At 45.5% G+C, this 19,846-nt stretch overlaps 1 long non-coding RNA gene across 1 annotated transcript; it reads right to left on the reverse strand.

The window, feature by feature from the left end:
• Positions 1-6,346: 6,346 nt before the first annotated feature.
• LOC139047612 (uncharacterized) lies at positions 6,347-13,741 on the reverse strand. Its single transcript, XR_011507260.1, has 4 exons — positions 13,315-13,741; positions 12,219-12,323; positions 9,392-9,535; positions 6,347-6,561 (listed from the first exon to the last, which is right to left on the reverse strand). It is a non-coding gene; the product is annotated as an uncharacterized lncRNA (long non-coding RNA).
• Positions 13,742-19,846: the final 6,105 nt, after the last annotated feature.

Here is a 19,846-nt window from a genome sequence, read left to right on the forward strand (position 1 = left end):
TTGCACGGGCCTAAATACTTTTTTCACTTGATGAAACGTACCGCGAGAAGACGGCCTTCATCAGGCCGGATGGCTTACATCACTTCAAAGTACTGCCGTTTGGCCTATGCGATGCTCCTGCTACATTTGAACGTATGATGGCCCCTCTTCTGCGAGGATAGAAATCAACCACCTGCCTTTCTTATCTTCACGACGTTGTTGTTTTTTCTCCCACGTTCGTTAGCCACCTTTCTCGACTCGCTGAAATTATCCCGGTATTCCGGAAAGCCGACCTTCAACTGAACTCCACGAAGTGTCAATTCGGGCGCCTTCAGCATAAAGTGCTGAAACACCTAGTTGACGCATCCGGTGTACTACCATATCAAAGAAAAGTTCGCACCGTTGGCTGTTCCTCTGTGATGTGTTTGCTGCTGATGACATGCGCTGCTTTGTCCGGCCTGAGTTCTTACTTTCACCGTTACGTCAAAAACTTCGCCGACGTTGATTCGCCTTTGACAGATCTTCTGACGAAGAACACATCATTCTCATGGGGCCCGGGGCAGGCTCACACGTACGCCGCTCTTATCGGGTTTCTGGCCTCCCCTCCCATACTTGCCCACTTTGATCAATCTGGACCGACTGAAGTCCACACTGACGCAAGCGGTCATGGCATCCGCGCTGTTCTTACTCAACAGCAGAATGGTACCGAGTGTTTCATAGCTTACTTCAGCCGCCTGCAATCACCTGCCCAGACAAATTACTCCATCACCGAGCGCGAGTGCTTGGCCTTAGTTTGGGCTGTCGCCTGATTCCGGCCGTATTTTTACGGCCGCACATTTTGGTCGTTACAGAGCACCACGCCCTCTGCTGCCTGTCTTGCCTCCGGGAACCGAAAGGGTGGCAGGGTCGCTGGGCTTTGCGGCTCCAGGAGTTTTCATTTAACGTCCACTACAAGTCTGACGTCTGCACAAGCACGCTGACTGCCTCTCGCGTCACCCCGTGGATCACCCTGAACTTGTTGCGCATGACCCCGTGACCTCCATGGTGGCTTTTACTGACATGACCGACATGCGCGCTGGACAACAACGCGACGAATCCTTACAGATCTTCTAAAGAACCCATCATCGCCGGAGTGTGATTTCGCAGCACCGACGGCAGGTGCCGAATGTTCGTGCTGAGTTGCTCTTTGTCCTTCCTCGTCATCTGCGGTCCGTCTTCTAAAACAACTTCATGATGCACCGATGGCGGGACACATCGGAGTTTTGTGTACATATGACCGCATACGACGCCGGTTCTTCTGGCCGTGTCACTACCGCTCTGTGCGTCGTTATGTCGCAACTCGCTAATTATAACAGGTTTTTGCAATTATATGTAGAAACCTCCCCTGGCGCCTGTCAGAATACTCCATCCAACTGAAGTTCCCTCCTAACCATTCCTTCGTGTCGGCCTTGACCTGCTTGGCGCTTTTCCAACGACGACTACAGGGAATAAGTGGGTCGCGGTCAGTACTGATTACGTGACGCGCTACGCGATAACAAAGGTGTTGCCGACTAGTTGCACAACTGACGTCACCAATTTTCTCCTCCACGACGTCATTCTCCATAACGGTGCGCCTCGACAGTTACTTACAGACCATGACCGCTCGTTTTTGTCTCGAGTTGTGGACGGCCTCCTCTGCTCTTGTGCCACTGAGCACAAGCTGTCAACTGCCTACTACTGACAAACGAATGGTCTTACGAAACGACTCAACCGAGCACTCATAGAGATGCTGTCGATGTACGTCTCTAACCATCACCGCGACTGGGACTCCACGCTGGCGTACGTTATGTTCGTGTATAACTCGTCACGACATGGCACCGCAGGATATTCACCCTTTTATCTTTTCCATGGCTTCTCTGTCGCCTTTGGTTAGGAGTGGCCTTCACAAAGGCATACTCTACATTAATTGGAGTGACTGACAGTGCAGCATGCGAGGTCTGTGGCTCCGAAGAAAACATCGACCACCTGCTGTGCCATTGTCCAAGATATGACCTAGAGAGACAAGAACTTGCCAAAGCTTTCCAAAAACTGGACAATCGGCCGCTTTCTGTGCAGGTGCTGCTGGAACACCGCCCCCATCGCCCGTCGGCCCATAAAGCAGTGAAGGCACTCTTGTGTTTCTTAAGGACGACGGGTTCGTGCGACCATTTGTGACTACCAATGCAATTTCTGTAAGGCCACACACGTCATCGAACTCACTGCAATTTCCTTCCCTCCTCTCTCTCCCTGTTATCTTTGTTTTCCCCCTTTCCCATTCCCCCTGTGTAGGGTAGCCAACCGGACGTGATTCTGGTTAACCTCCCTGCCTTCTTCTTATCTCTTTCCCTCCTCCATGGTCGCGACCCGGCATTCTGCCATCCTGCCTTATTTGCCACGTGTGGCAAATGAGTGCGCTCGGTAAGTCATTGATCGCGCTGACGTGGTGCGTCATGTCGCCCGATCTCGTTTAATAGCCTCTCAGCGTATATAAAAAGGGGGTTATGACCGGTGCCATTGCGATGTTAACTTCGCCCCAGGTGTTTGAGTGCTCCTTTGGTCACCATGCATTCGGGACAGCCTCTCCCAGAAGCTTTTCCCTCACTACACAGTGCCTTATGAAGCCCTACGTCAAGTTAATGACGTCAATCACGAGATCTCCCCGTTACAGTTTAGGCCACCCAATTCGGTAGCCTGTTGACATCTTGCACGTTCCGCGACTGAAGCAATACTTCGCTCGCAGTTCTTCGCGAAACCTGCGCCGAGACGGCGCTTGAGCCCCCGGGGGTCTTGTTACGGAAGGATAAAAGAGAAAGGCAGAAGATCGCGAGGCGCTGGCTGCTCCGTGCTTGTTGCTGGTCAGCCATCTTAATCGAGTTGACTATGCTTGTGCATATATTGTAAATACAGTCTGCATATGCTACAAGCATCCCCGTAACAATATATAGAGAGAAGTCACCACCATGATGGCAGAATAAACACAACCACGAATGGGCTCCCTCGATCGTCCTCTTCGTCGTCCTGGTGAGCACCTTCTTCAGAATGCGGGAATGGCTTGCGACATGCCCCCGTTGGTCGGAGCGCCGGCTTGGCACTTAGACAAGCGTTGTGGGCTGAAACGTAGGGCTTGAGGCGGGACATATGCACGACATCACTCATGATGACGAGTGACCATCCAACGGGGTAATCTAGTATGTCACCTCGGTTAGCTAGGACCTTGTAGGGCCCAGAGTAGTGGGAAACAAGTTTCGAAGTCACGCCGACGTGGCGGCGAGAGGTCCAAAGAAGGACCAAGGAACCTGGTTCCAAGTTAACGGTTCTGTGGTGCCTATCGTAACTGGCCTTTCGAATCAACAACGTGGCAGGCAGATGATCCTGTGCGATGTTACGGGTCGTTTGAACACGAGAAATACCATTGCGAGTATATTCTGTAGCAACGTGTGGAGCTGATGGAAGTAGTGTCTAAAACAGTAACGTGGGGTGGCCGCCAAACAACAGATAAGAGAAGCAAAAGCCGGCAGTATTGTGGCCGGATGAGTCGCATGTGAATGCCAAATAAGGCAAACTTTTGACCCAATCACGGTGAGTTGCTGAAACGTACATGAATAGTATCTTGATGAGCGTGTGGTCGAGGTGTTCTGTACGTTCATTAGTCTGCGGGTGGTAGGTGGTGGTTAGCTTGTGGCGTATCGAACAAGAGCGAAGCATATCGTCGGCTACGTTTGAAAGAAAAGAGTGACCGCGAACTGTTAGCAGCTGCCGTCGAGCGCCGTGGTGGAGGATGACGTCATGAGGCAGGAAGTGTGCAACGATCGTGGCGCAACTGGTCGGCATTGCCCGTGTCATGGCGTATCATATCGCGTAATCAGCAGCTACGGCGATCCACTGGTTCCTCGAAAGAGAAGTCAGAAATGGCCTTACGAGATCAAGACCTATGCTGTAGAACGGACTAGTTGGAATGTCCATAGGCTGCAGTGAGCCTGCAGACTGCAAGGACAAAAGTTTGCTGCGTTGGCAGGACTCGCAACCAGAAACGTACCGGCGCACAGAATGGTACACTCCTGGCCAAAAGAATCGACGCCTTACGCGGTCGTTTGTACGGGATACTCCAACGTGGCTGGCTATTGGAAACCTTTCTTCATGTTGTTGCCGTCCAGTCATCGCAGTGAATTAACCGCTTCAGTGGAACGGCGGTGCTGCAATCTACATTCAGTCCAGTTAAATTTGTTGCCGTAAGACCCCTCCAGGGGGTAATACATAAGGGGTGAGACTGCAGAATAATGATCTAAGAACATTTACCATGTAACTCAGCATGACAGTGATCGGTCATGGTTTTCAAAAAGTCAGTCGGGCAGGTGATAAAGGCGATGTTGTGGGAAAGGCCATTCGATTGCGTAGCACTGCGGAAAATGTAGGATTATGGGCATGTGGTCGTCTAGCAACTTGAACATCGCCGGTGCGGTGAGAAATGCGAACAGGTGGCGCTGTGTACTCTATGCTGTCGATAGTGCTGCAAGCGAACTTGTGAAACAGAGTAAAGGCGGAAATGCCGCAGCGAAGGGCTAGGGTTGATAAGGATGATTCAGCTTAGAAGGCCGTTACACCTGCCTGATAGGCGAATGCATGAACCAAATCGCAGTCTTCTGAACAGATTCGAGGGCGTTTGTCAGATATAGGTGATGCGGATTCCATAGCGCGGACGCGTATTCTAGATTAGCTCCAATTAGTGTTATGTAAGCCAACAGCTTTACGTGGGCGGGAGCGGCAAGCAAGGTGCGTTTTAGAAATTCTAGCGTTTTATTCGCGGATCATACAATGTTAGAAACATACGTGCGCCAGGTTAGGTCGTGTGACAGTGTGACACCTAAGTATTTGAAAGAATCGCATTTTCTATCGGGACGTTAGATACTTTATAAGAAACGAGAAGGGCGTTACGACTACGGGTGAAGGGAAGAAACTTACATGTTTAGTGCCATCATCCACAGCTCACACCATTCTACACTTGAGAATGGTCGTCCTGAAAGGCTTCTTGGTGGCAAATGTTAGTGATAGTTTGATAAATGATGCAACAATCAGCGAATATGAGAATTAGGCGGTATACGTGAAGAGTACACTCATGATGCATATTATGAATAACAGAGGTCCGAGCCCCGTTCCTTTAGGAGCGCCTGATCTTATTGGAAGGTGAGGTTGCTTGGTCTTGGTAAGCTCGGTATGATTTGTTGCTGGCAGAAATGAATTGCGTCCGGTTGGTTAGATGTCGGTCTATCCAGTTTATTATGTTAAGATATAATTTTTATGAGATAGCTTGAGCATTATGTACTGTTGAGGTACTGTATCAAATGATTTGGATAAATCCCGAAAGGTACTGTCAATATCTTGGTTGCAGTCTAGGCTACCGTGCAAGTCATGAAAGAAGGCAGCCAGTTATGTCTCACATGTGAAGCCCATTTGAATATCATGCTTTTACGGGTGAAAGTAGCTAAGGAAATGAAGAGAGGTAGGGATATGAGTGCAAATGATGCGTTTCTTTATTATAGAATGTATACTTGTAAGAGCGATGGGACAATATTTTAACGATGAATTTCTATTACCTGGTTTCCCTACTAGAAAATCCTATTTGTTTTCAAACGGGTTTCATCAAATAGGGTTATGGAACGGGACCCCGTTTGATCCTGTTCAGTCCTGACCCGTTTAAATCCCGTTTATTCCTGTTTAAACCTGACCCGTTTAAATCCTGTTTAAACCTGACCCGTTTAAATCCTGTTTGATCCTGACCCGTTTAAATCCTGTTTAATCCTGACCCGTTTAAACCCGTCCTATCTAAGCCAGACCTGTTTGCCCCTGTTCAGACCTATATTTTGCTGCAATCATACCTGGTCCTTTCAGAATGGATTGATGTTGCTTAATATAATTTACTCTTAAACCTATTTTGTACATTTGTGTATTTGCGATCAGCATTGAAGAGAAGTAGATCTGCATTATGTTTGCAACAAGAATGCCACTTTCACATGTAGGTTTGCCTGGCACATTGCTTGATATGAAGATGAACACAATTTTCGGCATAAATTGATTAGCACTACCAACACTGATGTGATACATCATGAACAAGTTTTGTACGACCCACGAGTACGTTCTTTATGTATGACCTACAAGAAAATGCACCCTGAAGAAGACTGTACCTCATTTTCATATTTACTACAAGTATGCAAATGTAATTCTTGCAGATTAAGTATTTGTTCGATTACTTGTACTCGTTTTAATGCAGTGCTTTTCGTTGTAATGGTTTGTTCACAAATCCACAGTAAAGCGTAATTTTGGGGTGAAAAATGTCAGGCAAAGTATTGGCATGTACTTGTAAGTGAAAAAGACAAGTATACTTTACGTAGGTATTTCTGTACACCAACTTGAGCTTTCATTAAGCCTGAAGTCATCCGGCTTAAAAAAAAGCTTGTCATAAATGTCCCAAGCACTGTTTATTGGACCTTCTAACGGTATTTCGATGCATCCAGTCTGCCGAGAGAAGACCGCTGGAGTGGGTTGCTTGGGTGAGAGCGAGCAGGGCACCTGAAAAAGTAAAGCCAATAATTTATCTTGATTCATGCAACAGGTTGGCACATAGGCAAATTCGCCTATGTTTCCACAGATAAGAAAGGTTCAGCATTCCGGTCATAGGAGATAATGAATAAATCTTATTGAAAAATATGTGGTTTCATGCAATGCCTATGTTTCAAGGGAACATGAATTACTGTGGGAGAATAAGCTGTCATAATTAGCAGGCGATTGAAGCAAGTGTTATAGGAAAAAGATGGACACATCGTTTGATTAGCAATAATTACTAGTATTGAAGCAACAGAATACAAACATGAAATACCTTTAAAAACAACACCGACAGGTTGAGATAATAAATTATTCAGAAACTAAACCCTTCTGCCAGCAAAATACCGTAGTGTACTGGCTTTGACATTGCGCTGCTCAGGCAGAGGGCATGGGGTTGAATCCCGGCCCTCTGCCTGGCCGGGATTCAACCCGGCCAGGCAGAGGAACCCGGTAATGGCAGGGAAATGCCAAAACCCCTATGTAAGGTCTATTGGGTACACGTTAAAGGAGACTAGGGATCCCGCCAACTTGAAGTTATAAAAACCGGGGTAAATTTCGAGATAAGCAAACTCACAAAAGTAGAAGGCCCTGGCCATGCGAAGACCATATAAAGCCTTTTAAGGTAGGTGCCAGCAGCCGCAAAATTTCTTGCAAAAGCGAAATATAGCAGAAGCGGTATTGTTCCGTAGATCACTTTTGCAAGGTATTTTACAACTTGACACCCGACATGTTGGGCATCTACGGGCAACAGCAATTCTTGCACAGATCATAGCAAACACTGTTGCACCTAGGTATACATAGACACATAGGTATAGGTACAGTCGCCGACTGATTTTCCGGACTCCGAAAATTCGGACTTGATTACTCGGTCTGCTTCACGGCACCGCCATTCTCCCCATGGACCATAATGTATAACAACTTCCGAAAGTTCGGACGCCTTGCAACCTCTCGTCTGATTTTTCGGACACTCCTTGAGCCAACTTGATCGAGAGCACCATGCACCGACTCTGACCGTTGCATCGTTCTACTTGCTGAACGACATTTTTGTTTTGAACGGAGCCTCCTTGCTGCCCCACGAAGTAGCGCTACTGCAAATCCCTGCTCATCATCATCGTCTCTGCCTGCAAAACCCTGCTCATCATCATCGTCTCTGCCTGGTTTGTAGCTACAGCAGTTCCGGTCTCAGCTTAGTATGCCATGTCAAGACAATCCAGCAGCTGATTTGTTTGTTTCTTCGTGCACGACGCTGCGAGTAGGCCAGGTTTTTTGTTTGTGCAACTGATGTCGGCGTGACGATGTTTGATGAAGCAAGATGGGCCAATTCATTCCACTAATATCTAGAATAGCTACCTGTAAGCACCACCTACCTTTCAACAACATTCGCAAAGCAAAAAACCTCATCCTGAAAAGTCTGCACATGAAGACATCGGTAGCAACTTCAGCGTGGGGCCTCAAGATAATTCGGCAAGCCAAGAAATTACTGACAGCACGAGTGCAAGCATGCCAACAGGAAATCAGTGGCTGAATAATGCACCTTCTACCAATTGGTAGACAGTGCATTTTCGCAAAGCCCTAACTACAGCAGATCATTGTTCAGGAGTTCCCGAATGCACAGCTCTATGCCATTTTCACACCGACTCTAGGGAAGCACCTCTGCACAGTTGCAAGAAAAAAAGCTAGATGCCCCAAGAAAAATGAGCCCACTCAAGCCATGGAAGTTGTGTTTACCTTGTCTTCCTACAACTACTCAAAACCTAGGACTGCTGTTTTGCACAAGGGAACAAACGTCAACATTGGTGCCTCGCCCAACACAAGTGGTCTGCGCTGTAGAAGGTGCCATCAGTCAGCCCACAGATGAGGCCCACACCAGTGCTGTCAGTGTGCTGTACAAATTGCAGAAGCAGAGCCTACAAGCTTGTCTGCCTTAGTGTGATCGCACCAATGAACGAAAACTAACGAATCAAGTTTGTTTCGTGCCGAGAACAGTTGCCTCATGCTGGCTTGGTTTGTTGTGTAGGCATGTAAATAATGAAAAGGCCTGCATCACTATCTCTGAGAAAACAATCATGTAACAAAGCACGTACAGTACACAGGTGCAGTGTCTGTCACATACCATTTCGTGCAGTAGAGGCTACATCGGATAAACCGGCCAATGTATAAATGACTGGCAGCGTGACCAAGCAAACTTGATGCATGGGTCAGTTAGCAGTGGTAGTACACTGCTCTCGGCGCACATGCACCCATGTTTGAAAGCTGCTTGATCGTGACAAAATATAAAGACAAAAGCGCTGGAGAGATATCTGAGGCTTTTCTTATATGTATGACGAGGAACCTAGCGCTAGCTCCTCATGCAGAGAATTACTAGACAGTGAGACTGCTTCTTATCATTGTAAAACAAGTGTCACGCTCACCATGTGATGCGTCCTTTTCGTTTCTGTGCGAACAGCATGTATTCAGATCTATTCTCCCCCTTTCACCTTTTGCACAATATCACTGTGCGAGCAATAATACTGAACTGTTAGTAGCACTCTGTCCTGTTGCCTCCTTTCTTTCCTTGTGAATTGTGTGCTAAATAAGGCTTCTTTTGGTGAAAGAGTGCTAGTTGAACGCATAAACTAGCGCCATGGCACTTTGAAATACAGGACTGTTATAATTCTCTAAAAATTTGTCCATGCAGAACAGTGTCAAAAGAACACCTTAAAGAAAGAACATGAGTGTATCTATCATAAAGACCAATCCTTGTCTTTTTTCCTTAACATAATTTTCAATACCGATATTGAAGTACAATTAAGCTCACCATATTATATCACCTTGTCAATGAAGCAAGGCACAAGGTGCCCAACTGTCGCGGGACCAACTTGGATGTGGAGATCAGCGCAGATCAGCAACATAGCATGGTCTGCTTACACTTCTTCTCCAGGTCCAGCCATACCTACAGCAGCTATAAAACAAGTGAGCTTAGAATCACAAGCGAAACAATATAAAAAGTGACACTGAACAAAGCAACTTTCGTTAAGCATAAATAGGATCGAAATGCTGACATTATGCCCATAAGTAACTTCACTTTGAGCAACAAAGCATCCAATTTAAGAAAGATTATATGTATCAGCTATCTATGTGAGAAAGATTAATCGAACGCCCTCTATTTGCCATACCCCTCCCCTTATGCATGGATGTCTCCCTGACTGAGTGAGCTGATCCCAGGTATAGTGTAATTAAAGGTTGTCACTTGGTGGGCCAATCCCGATACCATTGCATGACTTGTACAATAATTTTAATGTGTTGTAATGCTGGCCATCCTGCAGGCACTGCAACATTATAGCACCCATAAGGCTAATGGTATTACCTGATAAGGTTAACTAATAGGTGTCCCCAGAAGCATAACTCGGCATGTATACTCGGAGGCCATTATTATAAGAGAAGCAATGGCAGAGGTGAAGCGTTATCCTGTGCCATATGCAAAATGGCCGAGCACGCCCAGCTTCTGGTTACATTCTCACTTGTGACCACTGCAACAGGCTGACTGACATGCGTAACCAGCAGTTTGTAGGACCACATTTTCATAACCTGCAATTTGTTTTACATCTGAAGAGATCAGCCTCAAGCTCCATGATGCGCTGCACTCAAGAAGCATTATAAACTGGCAACATTTAAATGCTATGCTGCATGGTTTGTTGCATGCTTTAGGAATTTACTTATTTATTATACATAGCTCATAGGCTCCAGTTGGAGTATTGCATGGGGGTGGCAAGAAAACAAATTCTGAACTAACAAGGAGAACATTCAACAAAACAAGTCAGACCAAAGAAGAAAAAATAACATACTCTCATAATGGGACTATGTATCTGGCAGCTAGCTTCTAAAAAAGACAATTAGGAATGTTTTACTACTGGTAGCGCTTTAGGGGATGGAATGTAGAATTCCAAGCTTCATACACGTTTAAGCCACCTTTCGTGGCTTTTTGTTTTGAACTCCTATTCTCTGTACTATTATAGAAATGAATACCCCCCTCCAAAATAAAACAAAGAAAATCATGTAATGCACAGTAATGTAACACAATAATGTAATGCACAACAGTGAATACTTAGAAAAATGTAAATAAGAACATGGAGTCTATGTGGGCACACATGTTAGAAGTCTACATGAAAGCATAATAATAAAGGTGGGCAAAGCATTTATGCTTTTGTCGGGCAACCTGCAGCAAGACATACAGGTAAAAGGATATGCATGCCTCACAACACAGTCCCTAAAAATATCTGTCACAATACAGTGAGTAGGTATATCATGCATATCTACAATAGCTCCTAATTATATTTAACTCAGAGGGGGCTACCTATGTAACTTGATCAAACTGAAGGCGGGCCAAATTCTAAATATACGATTCAAGTAGACAGAAAATGGACGTTATGAAAATGCATCTACAGCAAAAGTGTTGTACATTATTGTTGTACATTATGTCATACCTGCCAACCTGTGAACATAATATTTTGTAAAAATGCTGCAGACACTAAATTCTTTGTTGGGGACATAGCACACATTATTTTAAAGCTTGCTCTCAGCACCCCCATTGTTGCATACACACACACATTATTAATAAAGGGAAAATCGCACATCTACCCGCTCGTAGCAATTGCTACAAAAGAAACCCGTACGGATTCCTCGAAAGGAAAGCCTCACAGTTGAAAAAAAGAAACCGTCCAGGTCTGGGACTCAAACCCGGGACCACCGCCTTTCCGGGACAGCCGCTTTACCATCTAAGATAACCAGGCGGCTAGCAGATGGCCGGGCCAAGTCGAATTTGTCGACAACATGAAGCAAAGGCAAGGGTCTGACGTAATAGTTCTGCGGAAACGCGCAAGGTGTAGAGAAGTATTTAATAAAGGAGAAAAAATATTAGGTCAAACCCTTGCTTTTGCTTCGCGTTGTCAAGTAATTCGACTTCGCCCTGCCATGTGCTAGCCAGCTGGTATTCTCAGATGGTAGAGTGGCTGCCTCGGAAAGGCGGTAGTCCCGGGTTCGAGTCCCGGACCAGGACGAATTTTTCTTCAACTGTGCGGCTTTCCTTTTGAGGAACGCATACAGGTTTCCTTTGTAGCAAATGGTACGAGCGGGTGGATGTCTGATTTTCCCTTTATTAATTACTTCTCTCCACCTCATGTGTTTGCGCAGAACTATTACGTCACACACACATTATCAACCATTATTTAACTTGTCGTGCAGCACGAAAAGCAGCAGCGAACTTGAAACCAGTAACTGACAACATTTTTTTTTTAGATTACAGAGCTTTACGCTGCTTCAGGAATTTATCTGACTAAACTTCCTAAAAGCAAGTGCCCCTCTGATGTTCTCGTTAGAGATATTGCATCGCTAATAATAAAGCAGTACAAGTACCATTACAATTAATTTTTTACATGCATTTTAACAATGTCATGCCGTCAATCTCTCAACAGCTTTAAAACATCTTAACCAACACAACTTCATTGTCTTTCTAAAATGACATTCATAAAATTGTAAAATGAGCCCACATTTGTAAACCCACGAAAAATTCAGGAGAGTTTCCAAACATGGATGATACCAACAAAATCTGCAGCTCGTGTAAGTGGCAGCAACTACTTTGTACACACCTTGTCACAGCATGCACATCAGGTACTTTTCCGTGCTGTTGAGGCTGCAGAAGTGCCGCAGGTGCATATGTGGAGGTGCCTCTGGTTCACAAAATCTTGCCATCCCTAAACAATAATAAATACTTATTTATTGTAATCCCTGCTGAAACTACAAACTTGTGATATAAAAAGATCACGTCATATTTTGAAAAAAGTATCATACAACCAGTTACATGAAGCTGCAACTGGTTGTGCAAATATCTGATTGTAACATCACAGGCGGTTAAATAACACGTAAATCGAACTGTAGAGAACATGAATCTACTATGAAAAGGTTCACACAAACGTACAGCTGTATAACGTGAAATGTGAATTGTACTATCAAAAAATTCCTTAGGACATGAAAAGCGTTCCAAAACCTAACTTGTCTATGCGGCGCAACAAAGCACTACTCCCAAAGGACGATGCGCTTAAAATTACAACAGACCACCTCATTTCTGGAGGGACAATACAGAAAAGAGAAAGATTTTTCGATTAAAAAGAAACATTGCTTATGTAATTTCGGCTTCTCTGCTAGATCGGAATCCTTTACAAGTACACGAAAACACACAGGACACTAATACACGTCATCTGACGACACTCTTATAAACAGAAGAATTTCCATACAAGCTAAAAATCTGGCCATGCGTCGACGAAGAAATCGGGTGCCATCTCGCGCAGCTGTTAGCTGTGACGACGACACATCGACGTACTACTTCTAGAAATGCCTATACCATTTCTTAATGAAAAATTATGTACACAAACAGTAACTTTCTTTGCTTGAATTTTTGTGCCCATTTAGATCAAAGAACCACCCGCGCTAGCGTGCTTCATAGGTGAAAGTAAATAAACCACAGATAGAGCTGTTGGTAACATGAACACGTTTCAGGGCAATTTCCATGGAACTTTTTGCTAAATGTGCACTGCGACATGAAGAACAACCATTTGAAAAGCACATTTATAATTCTTGCTGCTTTACAAATCCGGATCCGGTTGTTGTACGGATCTTGCGATACGTACAACAACGCACACTTCACGAACCATAGACAGGAAGAATGCGCGCAAGCGCCGGACTTACCTTTCTAGGCGTACTCGGAAAACGCTCCTTTTAGTGTCGCAGGTGCCGTGGCATCAACTGCACCAACGGTCCTTCCGGCGCACACACTGTTGAATTGCGGATCAACTACAGGATGTAAGAGCACAACTTTCACCAAATTCTTCCGTACAGCGCGATACGATGCGACAGTGCCAGAGGAGGAGATCCTGTTCATGAGCCCGGAACAAAGGAAGCGCGAAGGGTCATATCTTCGACATCGGCGCACCACACGAAGGATACTGCGGGCTACATTACGCGGTCCCAGGGGTTTTGTGATTCTAAATGCATACAAAATGCACCACAATTTCTCTCGGCACAGCGTACACACGATTAAACTACTACATCGGACGGCGTCAATGCAGCAAGCATTCACATGTGGCGACAACGCGACAACTGAGGACGGCAAAATAATATCACCTGTAACTTTACCGGCGCTCCCTGTGCTGCCCTCTGTAGGCCGCCACTGAAAGCGACCGCGCTTTCGGTGATCTCATGGATGGTGACGGCGTTGTATTTCGATGTTATGCGAGTCGTACAGCGTCTTGTACGACGTGTTTCAGCAGCGTTGCTTTTAATAGAGAGGACAGCAATCTGCGTATACGCCGTATAGACGTCTCACCCACTTGAAAAACACAACAGCAAATTTTCAGTCTGTCGTATTTTGGGACGTTGTGACTGTCGTTCTGTGCTCTGTAGTGTGACGCCCTGTAGTCGAAAATTCTGTAGTTCCTGATCAATATTTAATAAAAATTGACAGAGGCCATTTTAAGGATATGTAAAATTATTAATACGAAATAAAATAAAAAAACAAAGGTAGAAAAAAAAATGCCTGTGGCCAAGGATTCGAACCTTGGACCGGACGATTCCGAGACAAGCATCTTACCAATGCACCACTTTTTTTTTTCTTTATTGCCGACTTCAACACGTCAGTTTACAAAATCAGTCCGCGCGAAGAACACAACACGTATGTTAAAAATACGTCACCCTCACTTGGGGTTACGTGGTGAGATTAAAATTCACGCATGTGTAGCAAAGCTTCCATTCTTGGAAGCCACTCAGGCACTGGGTCTTGTATCTTGTATCCCTCAATAGCTCTGCTAACAGATTCACAAAAATACTGTCTTATGGGCCTGGCATCAATGTCTGCGTGGCTGACCGCCATCCTGGATCGCCAAATACTGTGCAGGCCCAATATCATAATCATGTCAAAAGGAATCCCGTCTTCACTCTCGACGGGCAGAAATCTAATTCCGAAAGCATCAACCGGTAAGTCTTTTTTAAGCGTGCGTTGGAGAATGTCCCAAAAGAAAAGGGCTTCCCAACAATCTAAGAAAACATGTTCGATAGTTTCCGGCTTCCGGCATATGAAACAATGATTTCCCCAAGGCACAAAGAAACCCTTCGCTTCCAAATACGTCTTGACTTCAAGAGTGTTCGTATGGAGCTTAAAGAAGAAACTTTTAACTCCGCCTGGTACAGTCATTCTTTTCACACGTTTTAGAACTGACTGCCATGGACCTGCACAGTACAACGACCTGTACAACGGTACCGGAAGAAAGACCTCACACAGGTCCTTATAAAGTTTCTTTCGCGACACCACTGACACTTACCACTGCACCACGCCGAACATCACTGCCAGTAAGTTTAAGCTATGTCAAGAGTGTAAATTGCTGTCTGGGTTGCTGTTTACATTTGCATTTTAAAAGCCATGATGCGCTTTCACTTCACCGCGTCAACTGCCGCATCTCTAGATGAGCAAAAGCGTTGTTACCATCGACAGGTACATCGTGGAGTGCTAGACCATTGATTGTGCTGTAACGATATCCATATTTCATACGAAATTCAGAAATAGACAAGGGTGGCCGGGGACACTGAGGGTTGTTGCTGCTAATTTCGACAGTTGTCTCTTGCTCTTTACACTTTTGAGCTCGCATATAATTCGTGTGTTCAATGCAATATAGCTACATAAACACTCGTGGGTGAGTCTTCATCTCGACAGAATACTGGCTTCTCACGGCAGCGCTGTACCAGATTAATGAGACCCGAGCGAGACAGCTTTTCACGCAACTTTGTGGAACAATCCAAAGCTTCTTTTCCGCTTCGCATATGCTTGTGCAACATTTCTGGGAAATTAACTAATGTGTCAGGGTAACCGCACATGTAAGTCCACAGGCCTGTGTGCCCCATCTTACCAAATAAAACAACGCGGATACGCAGCCATTCCCGCAGATGGTATGATTTTGATCAGCGGCCGATTTAGAGGAGGCCGGTAGGGCGTTGCTGGTGCCGCGTCGTTACGGCACAATTATAACAATTGGCAACGTCGACTTTAATGCCGGTGTCGGTGCTATCAGCATTGCCGGCTTCTTAGAAGCACGATTGAATACTGCGCAAGAAAAAAAAGTACAGTGTACACCACCGATGCGAAGCTGACATTTTAAAGGGCCGCGACGGAAAGTGCTTCTGTTGCGACTTCACAACTCCTGGCCGTCGCGACCGAATGTTTCTGTTGCGACGCCAGAATCGCTGTCGTAACGTCAGAAATGTCTGTCGCAACTTCAGAAACGTTAGGAACCTCTGTCGTACAACAGAAATTGCTGTAGTTGCAGCAGGAATTCCTGTTTCTTTTTCAACTGGGCCGGACCGGGAATCGGTTTGAAATTCGCAGCTAGCATATATCGCAGTATGGTCTGTGAATGTTCCGAGGTAGTCACGCAATTTCTGTAGAGCTTGATAATGACCCCAATTTAGCACTAGGGGCTGAATTGTCAGGATGTCGAACAATAAAAAAGTTCCTCCCCAGTTCTATTCAAGCATTAAACTCGTATGCATGATACCATCCAGTATGGTTGCCGCAAAGCTCCAGAATAAACCAGCTTTTGTGCCAAACAGGCGACCCTATATGGTGCCACTGTGTCCAGTATAAGCCAGTTTAGTTGCAAACAGGGCCCCTGTTAAGACCCGTTTCTGCTTGAACTGGTCGTGCCTATACCTGCTTGCATGCCAAACGGGACCCCGCTCAGCCCTGTTCATGTGTGAACTGGTCCAGTTTATACCTGTTTGCATGCCAAACGGGACCCCGTTGAGACCTGTTCGTGTGTGAACTGGTCCAGTTTATACCTGTTTGCATGCCAAACGGGACCCCGTTCAGACCTGTTCGTGTGTAAACTGGTCCAGTTTATACCTGTTTGCATGCCAAACGGGACCCCGTTCAAACCTGTTCGTGTGTAAACTGGTCCTGTTTGTACCTGTTTGTTGCTAAACAGGTCCCTGTTAAAACCAGTTTAAACCTGTATAACCCAGTTTGAATTTAAATAGGATTTTCCAATAGGGTTGTACATTGGAACGGTATTTTTGACTGTGCAGTCTTCCAGTATATCGCCTGAGGAGAGGGACTGAGACCACAAGAGCAGCAAACTTACAGCAGGAACATGTTTAGTATTTCGAGGAGCTTTGAGTTCATTTCTTCAATATAGCCGATGAAGCCAACTTAATATTTTCAATGCAGAGTACGAAATTACTGGCATGAATGATTATATGGCTGGAATAATAAAAAAGTACTGTCGTGAACTTTAGTTAAACACAGCATTGGTCACATTGTTAAACAAGTTATCTCATATATAATAGGTGACGGCCTCATTCTGTTCATTAGTCAATACATTTTACGCGCGTCGAATGCATTTCTTATGCAGCAAAAATGTTTAACGTCCATGGACAAAATATTTGGTGGCCGAATAAGGAAAAAAAATCACCGAAGATTACAATACTCCCTCATGCGATATTTGAGGCCAGCTCTGTAGGTGTTTTCGCTTCGCGATATATTGGCTGGCGCGCCCTATGTCTCGTGCGGCACGTTACAAACGGAGCGAAGTGCGGCGCGATTGCCTCGCCAATCGCGGAATCGCGAGAGGCAGCGTGTGGACTCAATTCAAAGCAGTCGCCGCAGACAGACTTTCACTCATGCGGTGCTTTCTTTCCGTATATGGTATCGGTGGCGTCCTCGGTGAACAGACGACGCGCGCTACCCTGGTGCCATCTCGTAGCCACAGAGCCCACCTTGCGCGCCATTGCGCTTCTCACGCTTCCACCATACCTTCCTCCACTGCTTCCCAACTCATGCTTACGCTGCAGCCTTCTCCTCCGCTTTCCTCCTCGCGCTCTCTTTGCTATCGCCGCCCTCTATGCCCCGCTACGCTCCGTGTTCGCTCTTTCGTCATTCGCTGTGCTCGCTCGTCTGGTTATGAAGGGCGCCGACGCTAGCTGCAGGAACGGGTGCTTAAAGGCACGAATATCGTGCCGCGCAGCCTGATCGGTTGCGCGCGCGCGCACATGCTACGTGAAGTTGGCGAGAACAGTACGTCTATAGTTCGACCTACTGGCGCAGGCGACGCAATCGGACGCGGCCTACGCGCTCCGACGTGCCCGACGTCGCGATTGTCCTTTCTTAGGTATATGTAAATTCGTTGCAAAGCTTCCGTAGAAGCCCCCCTGTCAAGAAAATGGCGGCGTGGGGCAGCCGTCACCATGTGTATGCCGTGGGGACAACCTCTGTGAAAAAAATAAAAACGTAGAACGTTACAACTGATTATGGAAGTGACGTTGAGATTTTCTGCTGTTTGGTGCGAATGTTTGAATTTGTGAAGCATCCGACAGCTGAGGCGAGCTTGCGACTCGCCTCAGCTGACACGGCAGCGTGTCACTAAGCTATAGTAATGGCGTATGTCGTAAGGTCGACGTTCCTAGGATGTTATTGACGGGCATTGCTCGTGTAGGTTCCTTAGGAAGGTAAAGGAAGGTAAGCGAATGGGATGCGAATAAATCGCAGTGCCAGAGAGGTTTCAAAAGGAACTTCACTTTTATTGATCCAGAATAATGAAACCATTATACGTGGCTAAAAAAGAAAGAAAAACAATCTTTCAGTGGATGACATGTATTATGGCCAGCACACACTCATAAAAACAGGAACAAATGGGAAACCTTTTCACAGAATCATTCGCAATTCCCTGTGACCCCACGTATTTATATCGAGAAGTTATCACAATATACAGCAACGCACCACGTTATTATTATAAAACAATCGACTTACTAATATTGTTGCCTGTAGGACACTCGGAGCCTGTGTCGCGAACAGTGAACGAACATAACGCGATGTTTCTGCGAGGATTTATCGTCACGACGAGACAGAGCGTGTCCGGTGCCACAGCGTGAATTGAATTATAGCCAAAACGTCGGTACTCACAGCTATCGCCAATAAGTGCCGTGCGTTTGGGCACGCAAAATTGTAATGCCAAGCTCATGCCACACTTGAAACGAGCCCGTAAATAAATGAAGTCTGAAGAAATCGCCGTCATTTTGCACGACATATTATAGCTGGCTTGCACAGACCAGCTATTTCTTGCGCCACAATCACTGGTTCGTAGGGGTGTAAAAGAGCAAGACATTTGTTCTTTTAGTAGGTAAAAGATGTATGAAGCGATATATTAACTTGAATGACAGCAGTCTAATTGAAATTTTTTTGAAATGTTTTCTCTACGTAGGTTTGCTAGTTTCAGTAACGTATTTCAACGTAATATCACTGCGCGCCCTGAGACCGATTGCGCGCGTGCGCACTTATAATGGCGCTGCATTTCAAGCATAGGTTATACAGCACGGCGTCTTCAATGTCGCTGTCATTCTCGAGTGAGACTTCTGCTAGCGAGCGTTCGTGGCGCGGACACTGGTGGGCGCCCAGTTTTTCTAGCAGAGAGTCTCTTCAGTAAATTTTTTTATGGTTTTACTTGGGTTGGTAAGCCCGTGACTTGTCGGCCGGCGCCAATTGAAATTTTACCCAGGCTAACTGCTATTTTTAAACTTCTTCTCTCAAAGTAACACGCAACGTTTGCCACAGAAGCCGCCTATCTGCAATATGAAGCTACGAAGGAAAATTTTGTTGACATCGTGTCATTTGAGTCGCGCTTCTTGTTGCTGAAATATTCATCAGGCGCAGTGATCAAAGAAAACAATATTATTGTGAAAGAAATCAGGTTTATTAACTGCGTGGAGCGAAGGAATGCAGATGACCAATACACTTCTAGGTAAATGTAAGGGTACGCAGACATATAATGTCCACGACATATATGTAAGAGAAAAATGATAAAATAATATAGATGCACTGATTGAAAAAAGTGATAACTACCGTCCGGAATAAGCGTGTTTCTTTCAAAAGCTGCAAACCAATCGACTTTCCGTCGAAAGGAATCAAGGCATTCATTGGACGTTAATATGAACAGCGGTGTAAGCGAAAAGATATTGTCTGTGTACTCAGACTGAACCGGGGAGACCACGAAATCTTTACCTCCGTGGCTTACCTGGCGATCCCCTTCAAGGTGCCAGCAGGCGAAATGAAGTAGAAACTGGTAGTCTAATCAAATGGTATATGCTATTCAGATCATAGTCGACTTCGGAGTTCACTATCAAAACTTTTAGAAAAACCATTTCCCTTCGAAAGTAACGTCTAACAATACTGTCACGTGGT

Source organism: Dermacentor albipictus, chromosome 7 (genome assembly GCF_038994185.2).
Source record: "Dermacentor albipictus isolate Rhodes 1998 colony chromosome 7, USDA_Dalb.pri_finalv2, whole genome shotgun sequence".
NCBI classification, from domain to species: domain Eukaryota; kingdom Metazoa; phylum Arthropoda; class Arachnida; order Ixodida; family Ixodidae; genus Dermacentor; species Dermacentor albipictus.